This window comes from Thalassophryne amazonica, chromosome 20, assembly GCF_902500255.1.
Source record: "Thalassophryne amazonica chromosome 20, fThaAma1.1, whole genome shotgun sequence".
Lineage (NCBI taxonomy): Eukaryota > Metazoa > Chordata > Actinopteri > Batrachoidiformes > Batrachoididae > Thalassophryne > Thalassophryne amazonica.
Genome location: NC_047122.1, coordinates 26,959,247 through 26,966,570, shown reverse-complemented (window position 1 = coordinate 26,966,570; position 7,324 = coordinate 26,959,247). Strand labels below are relative to the sequence as shown.

Sequence of the window (7,324 nt, the reverse complement as noted above, 5' to 3'; positions counted from 1 at the left end):
CAGCCTTGAGAAGATTGTCAAACAAAGCTGATTTAAGAACTTGGGGGAGCTCCACAAGGTGTGGACTGAGGCCGGAGTAAGTACATCAAGAGCCACTACGCACCGACCTATCCAAGAAAACGCCTACATCACATTCCTAGTGTCAAATCACTCCTTAGCCAGAGAAAATGTCAGAAGCATCTTACCTGGGCTATGGAGAAAAAGAACTGGACCATTGCTTGGTCGTCCAAAGTCCTCTTTTCAGATGAAAATAAATTTTGCATTTAATTTTGAAATCAAGGTCCCAGAGTCTAGAGGAAGAGTGGAGAGGCACAGAATCCAAGTTGCTTGAAGTCCACTGTGAAGTTTCCAAAGTCAGTGATGATTTGGAGTGTGATGTCATCTGCGGTGTTGGGTCACTGTGTTTTATCAAGTCCAAAGTCAACGCAACCATCTATAACAGCAGATTTTACAGTTTCCATCTGCTGACAAGCTTTACGGCAAATGAGAGGCTTTGCTTTCCCAGCAGAACTTGGCACCTGCCCTCAGTGCCAAAACTACTAGTAACTAGTTTGCTGAACATGGTATTACCACACTTGATTGGCCCCACAGACAATAACTCATAAATTCTCCATGGGGTATTGTCAAGAGGAAAATAAGACACCAGACCCAACAATCCAGATGAGCTGAAGGCCGCCATCAAAGCAACCTGGGCTTCAGCAGCGCCACAGTCTGATCTCCTCTATGGCACACAGCACTGACACACACAATAATTCATTCAAACCGTGGTCCAACCATGTACTAAGTACATAAGTAAATATACTTTTCAGAAGCTTAGCATTTATGTATTCGAAATCCTTTTTGGGAATTGAGCTTATGAAATATTCTACAACTCCTATTCCAGTGAAGCTGGGACGTTGTGTAAAATGTAAATAAAAACAGAATGCAATGATTTGCAAATCCTCTTCAACCTATATCCAATTGAATACACCACAAAGACAAGATATTTAATATTCAAAACTGATAAACTTTATTGTTTTTGTGCAAATTTTTTTCTCATTTTGAAATGGATGCCTGCAACACGTTTCAAAAAAGCTGGGACAGTGGCATGTTTATCACTGTGTTACTTCACCTTTCCTTCTAACAATACTCAATAAGCATTTGGAAACTGAGGACACTAACTGTTGAAGCTTTGTAGTTGGAATTCTTTCCCATTCTTGCTTGATGTACAACTTCAGTTGTTCAACAGTTTGGGGTCTCCGTTGTCGTATTTTGCACCACACATTTTCAATGGGCGACAGGTCTGGACTGCAGGCAGGCCAGTCTAGTACCCACACTTTTTTAACTATGAATCCACGCTGTTGTAATACTTGCAGAATGTGGCTTGGCATTGACTTGCTGAAATAAGCAGGGACGTCTCTGAAAAAGACGTTGCTTGGATGGCAGCATGTGTTGCTCAAAACCTGGATGTACCTTTCAGCATTGATGGTGCCATCACAGATGTGTAAGTAGTCCATGCCATGGGCACTAACACACCCCATACCATCACAGATGCTGGCTTTTGAACTTTGTGCTGATAACAATCTGGATGGTCTTTTTCCTCTTTTGTCCAGAGGACACGACATTCATGATTTTCAAAAACAATTTGAAATGTGGACTTATCAGACCAAATCAAATCAAATCAAATCAATTTTATTTATATAGCGCCAAATCACAACAGTTGCCCCAAGGCGCTTTATATTGTAAGGCAAGGCCATACAATAATTACGGAAAAACCCCAACGGTCAAAACGACCCCCTGTGAGCAAGCACTTGGCAACAGTGGGAAGGAAAAACTCCCTTTTAACAGGAAGAAACCTCCAGCAGAACCAGGCTCGGGGGGGGCAGTCTTCTGCTGGGGCTGGTTGGGGCTGAGAGAGAGAACCAGGAAAAAGACATGCTGTGGAGGGGAGCAGAGATCAATCACTAATGATTAAATGCAGAGTGGTGCATACAGAGCAAAAAGAGAAAGAAACACTCAGTGCGTCATGGGAACCCCCCCAGCAGTCTAAGTCTATAGCAGCATAACTAAGGGATGGTTCAGGGTCACCTGATCCAGCCCTAACTATAAGCTTTAGCAAAAAGGAAGAGGAAATAAATGCATGAATTAGTTTTTCAGCATCACTCTGAGACAAGACCTTTCTAATTTTAGAGATATTGCGCAAATGCAAAAAAGCAGTCCTACATATTTGTTTAATATGCGCATTGAATGACATATCCTGATCAAAAATGACTCCAAGATTTCTCACAGTATTACTAGAGGTCAGGGTAATGCCATCCAGAGTAAGGATCTGGTTAGACACCATGTTTCTAAGATTTGTGGGGCCAAGTACAATAACTTCAGTTTTATCTGAGTTTAAAAGCAGGAAATTAGAGGTCATCCATGTCTTTATGTCTGTAAGACAATCCTGCAGTTTAGCTAATTGGTGTTTGTCCTCTGGCTTCATGGATAGATAAAGCTGGGTATCATCTGCGTAACAATGAAAATTTAAGCAATGCTGTCTAATAATACTGCCTAAGGGAAACATGTATAAAGTGAATAAAATTGGTCCTAGTACAGAACCTTGTGGAACTCCATAATTAACCTTAGTCTGTGAAGAAGATTCCCCATTTACATGAACAAATTGTAATCTATTAGATAAATATGATTCAAACCACCGCAGCGCAGTGCCTTTAATACCTATGGCATGCTCTAATCTCTGTAATAAAATTTTATGGTCAACAGTATCAAAAGCAGCACTGAGGTCTAACAGAACAAGCACAGAGAGGAGTCCACTGTCTGAGGCCATAAGAAGATCATTTGTAACCTTCACTAATGCTGTTTCTGTACTATGATGAATTCTAAAACCTGACTGAAACTCTTCAAATAGACCATTCCTCTGCAGATGATCAGCTGTTTTACAACTACCCTTTCAAGAATTTTTGAGAGAAAAGGAAGGTTGGAGATTGGCCTATAATTAGCTAAGATAGCCGGGTCAAGTGATGGCTTTTTAAGTAATGGTTTAATTACTGCCACCTTAAAAGCCTGTGGTACATAGCCAACTAATAAAGATAGATTGATCATATTTAAGATCGAAGCATTAATTAATGGTAGGGCTTCCTTGAGCAGCCTGGTAGGAATGGGGTATAATAGACATGTTGATGGTTTGGAGGAAGTAACTAATGAAAATATCTCAGACAGAACAATCGGAGAGAAAGAGTCTAACCAAATACCGGCATCACTGAAAGCAGCCAAAGATAACGATATGTCTTTGGGATGGTTATGAGTAATTTTTTCTCTAATAGTTAAAATTTTCTTAGCAAAGAAAGTCATGAAGTCATTACTAGTTAAAGTTAAAGGAATACTCGGCTCAATAGAGCTCTGACTCTTTGTCAGCCTGGCTACAGTGCTGAAAAGAAACCTGGGGTTGTTCTTATTTTCTTCAATTAGTGATGAGTAGTAAGATGTCCTAGCTTTATGGAGGGCTTTTTTATAGAGCAACAGACTCTTTTTCCAGGCTAAGTTAAGCTCTTCTAAATTAGTGAGACACCATTTCCTCTCCAACTTACGGATTATCTGCTTTAAGCTGCGAGTTTGTGAGTTATACCACGGAGTCAGGCACTTCTGATTTAAGGCTCTCTTTTTCAGAGGAGCTACAGCATCCAAAGTTGTCTTCAATGAGGATGTAAAACTATTGACGAGATACTCTATCTCACTTACAGAGTTTAGGTAGCTACTCTGCACTGTGTTGGTATATGGCATTAGAGAACATAAAGAAGGAATCATATCTTTAAACCTAGTTACAGCGCTTTCTGAAAGACTTCTAGTGTAATGAAACTTATTCCCCACTGCTGGGTAATCCATCAGAGTAAATGTAAATGTTATTAAGAAATGATAAGACAGAAGGGAGTTTTCAGGGAATACTGTTAAGTCTTCAATTTCCATACCATAAGTCAGAACAAGATCTAAGATATGAGTAAAGTGGTGGGTGGACTCATTTACATTTTGAACAAAGCCAATTGAGTCTAATAATAGATTAAATGCAGTGTTGAGGCTGTCATTCTCAGCATCTGTGTGGATGTTAAAATCGCCCACTATAATTATCTTATCTGAGCTAAGCACTAAGTCAGACAAAAGGTCTGAAAATTCACAGAGAAACTCACAGTAACGACCAGGTGGACGATAGATAATAACAAATAAAACTGTTTTTTGGGACTTCCAATTTGGATGGACAAGACTAAGAGTCATGCTTTCAAATGAATTAAAGCTCTGTCTGGGTTTTGGATTAATTAATAAGATGGAATGGAAGATTGCTGCTAATCCTCCGCCTCGGCCCATGCTACGAGCGTTCTGACAGTTAGTGTAACTTGGGGGTGTTGACTCATTTAAACTAACATATTCATCCTGCTGTAACCAGGTTTCTGTAAGGCAGAATAAATCAATATGTTGATCAATTATTATATCATTTACTAACAGGGACTTAGAAGAGAGAGACCGGTCCGATTGGGGAGGGGCCCAGAGAAAACTACAGAGTCCGACATTGTTTTTGCAAAGTTACACACGATTCAATGTTAATTTTAGTGACCTCCGATTGGCGTAAACGGGTGTCATTACTGCCAACGTGAATTACAATCTTACCAAATTTATGCTTAGCCTTAGCCAGCAGTTTCAAATTTCCTTCAATGTCGCCTGCTCTGGCCCCCGGAAGACAATTGACTATGGTTGCTGGTGTCGCTAACTTCACATTTCTCAAAACAGAGACGCCGATAACCAGAGTTTGATCCTTGGCGGCTGTGTCGCCGAGTGGGGAAAAACGGTTAGAAATGTGAACCGGTTGGCGTGTACACGGGGCTTCTGTTTAGGGCTACGCTTCCTCCTCACAGTCACCCAGTCGGCCTGCTTTCCCGGCTGCTCGGGATCTGCTGGAAGGGAACTAACGGCGGCTAAGCTACCTTGGTCCGTACCGACTACAGGGGCCTGGCTAGCTGTAGAATTTTCCACGGTGCGGAGCTGAGTCTCCAATTTGCCCAGCCTGGCCTCCAAAGCTACGAATAAGCTACACTTATTACAAGTATCATTACTGCTAAAGGAGGCCGAGGAATAACTAAACATTTCACACCCAGAGCAGAAAAGTGTGGGAGAGACAGGAGAAGCCCCCATGCTAAACCGGCTAAGAGCTAGTAGCTGCGCTAAGCTAGCGGATTCCTAAAAACACACAAAGTGAATAATGTGTAAATAATTTAGAGGTGATTCAGCAGAGGGAGTGCTTTAGTTAAGGCACGTGAAAATTACACTGTGTAACAAATCGTTATCTAGATCAATCTAACTGCGCAGATTAAACAGCTAACAGATACAGCAAAACACCGCTGTGCTCCGGAACAGGAAGTGATACAATACCGCAGTGAGAGCCAACCTCAGCACACTTTTCCCACTTTGTGTCTGTCCATTTCAAATGAGCTCGGGCCCAGAGAAGGCGGTACTGTTTCTGGATGTTGTTGACGTATGGCTTTCGTTTTGCATGGTAGAATTTTAACTTGCACTTGTACATGTAGCGATGAACTGTGTTAACCGATAATGGTTTTCTGAAGTGTTCCTGAGCCCACGCGATAAGATCCTTTACACAATTATGTCAGTTTTTAATGCAGTGCTGTCTGAGGGATCGAAGGTCACGGGCATTCAATGTTGGTTTCTGGCCTTGCCGCTTACGTGTAAAGTTCTCCAGACTGTCTGAATATTCTGATTATATTATTGACTGTAGATGATGGAATCCCTACATTTCTTGCAACTGAATGTTGAGAAACATTGTTCTTAAACTGTTGGACTATTTTTTCATTCAGGTGTTCACAAAGTGGTGATCCTCGCCCCATCTTTGCTTGTGGCAGCTAAGCCTTTTGGGGATGCTCCTTTTACACCCAATCATGACACTCACAATTGGTGTCCTCAGTTCCCAAATGCTTATTGAGTGTTGTTAGAAGGAAAGGTGATGTAACACAGTGGTAAACATACCACTGTCCCAGCTTTTTTGAAACATGTTGCAGGCATCCATTTCAAAATGAGCAAATATTTGCACAAAAATCAATAAAGTTTATCAGTTTGAACATTAAATATCTTGTCTTTGTGGTGTATTCAGTTGAATATAGGTTGAAGAGGATTTGCAAATCATTGTATTCTGTTTTAATTTACATTTCACACAACGTCCCAACTTCATTGGAATTGGGGTTGTAGCATTCTGATATACTATTTTTTTTTAAACTGAGGGTTTCTAAGAGCCTGTTAATGGTTTTATTTTATTGATTTTTTTTTTTTATTTTGTAAACAAAGAGGTTGTAAGACCCCGCTGTTGGTGCTATTTCCTTTTTGTTTTTTGTAAACTGAGGGTTTGTAAGAGCCTGATGTTGGTTTTATTTTATGGAATTATTTTTTTTAACTGAGGCTTATTATTATTTTGTTATATTTTGTAAACTGAGGCTTTGTTTTCCCGCGGATCAGAAGCCATTTTACGCGCCTTAACGAATATAAGAATCCGCCATCAGCCAGCGTCTCTGATGGTTTCAAACATAAAAAAAATACACTTTAAACCAAAAGCTGCTGTATAACAATATTTATACAAACACAGACGGAAACCCAGCTGATTGGCAGTTGTTGGTTTTTCCGGGGGAAGTTGTACAGAAATTTCCTATTTTCCTCACCGAAGAAAAAAACCATTTCCACATCCGGTAAGAGAGCGCTCGCAGTCAAAAAGTGTTTTCCGTCACACCGGAGACTTATTCACTCAGGCTTTCTCACAGTTTGTGGTCTCTGAACCAAATATTACTTCTAAAAAGCCGTTTAGGCCGCGCTGAAGGCGGAGCAGCTACTTACCGTGTCCAGTTTGTCTGCTTTTAGCCGCAGCTGTTAGCAAGCTAACAGGCTCAGCAATCCGTGCTCCTAAAGATCCGTGCGCGGGTACCGGCACGCTGTACTTGATTATCAATAATAAACTTTAATCAACGATGCGATAAACGTGCAAATAAAACCGCCTCATCGGGCTGTTTACCGTGTTCGAGCGGAACAGAGGCGGACAACATGCAGCTGACATCCGCATCCTTCAAAATAAAATCGCGACCGCGTTCAAAACCCTAGGATTCGACACAAGGTTCATAACTCGTTTTCGATCAGATCAGTGGTTTAAACAGCTAGATAAAGTGACAAATTTAAACAGGAAGTGCGCAATAAGGGCAAATATGATTAAACATATGCTTTTTTTAAATTAGAAAAAAATGGACACAAGTCTCCTAATGTGCCGGTATGGTAAAGACCCTGTAGATCTACAGTTCGTTTACAGTCG

At 40.8% G+C, this 7,324-nt stretch overlaps 1 protein-coding gene across 1 annotated transcript in view; it reads right to left on the bottom strand.

The window, feature by feature from the left end:
• gabpb2a (GA binding protein transcription factor subunit beta 2a) overlaps positions 1–7,091 on the bottom strand; it is a 26,049-nt gene extending 18,958 nt beyond the window's left edge. Inside the window, exon 1 of the mRNA XM_034160735.1 lies at positions 6,859–7,091. The gene's annotated coding sequence lies outside the window, so the exon portion shown is untranslated. The remainder of the gene's footprint in view (positions 1–6,858) is intronic.
• Positions 7,092–7,324: the final 233 nt, after the last annotated feature.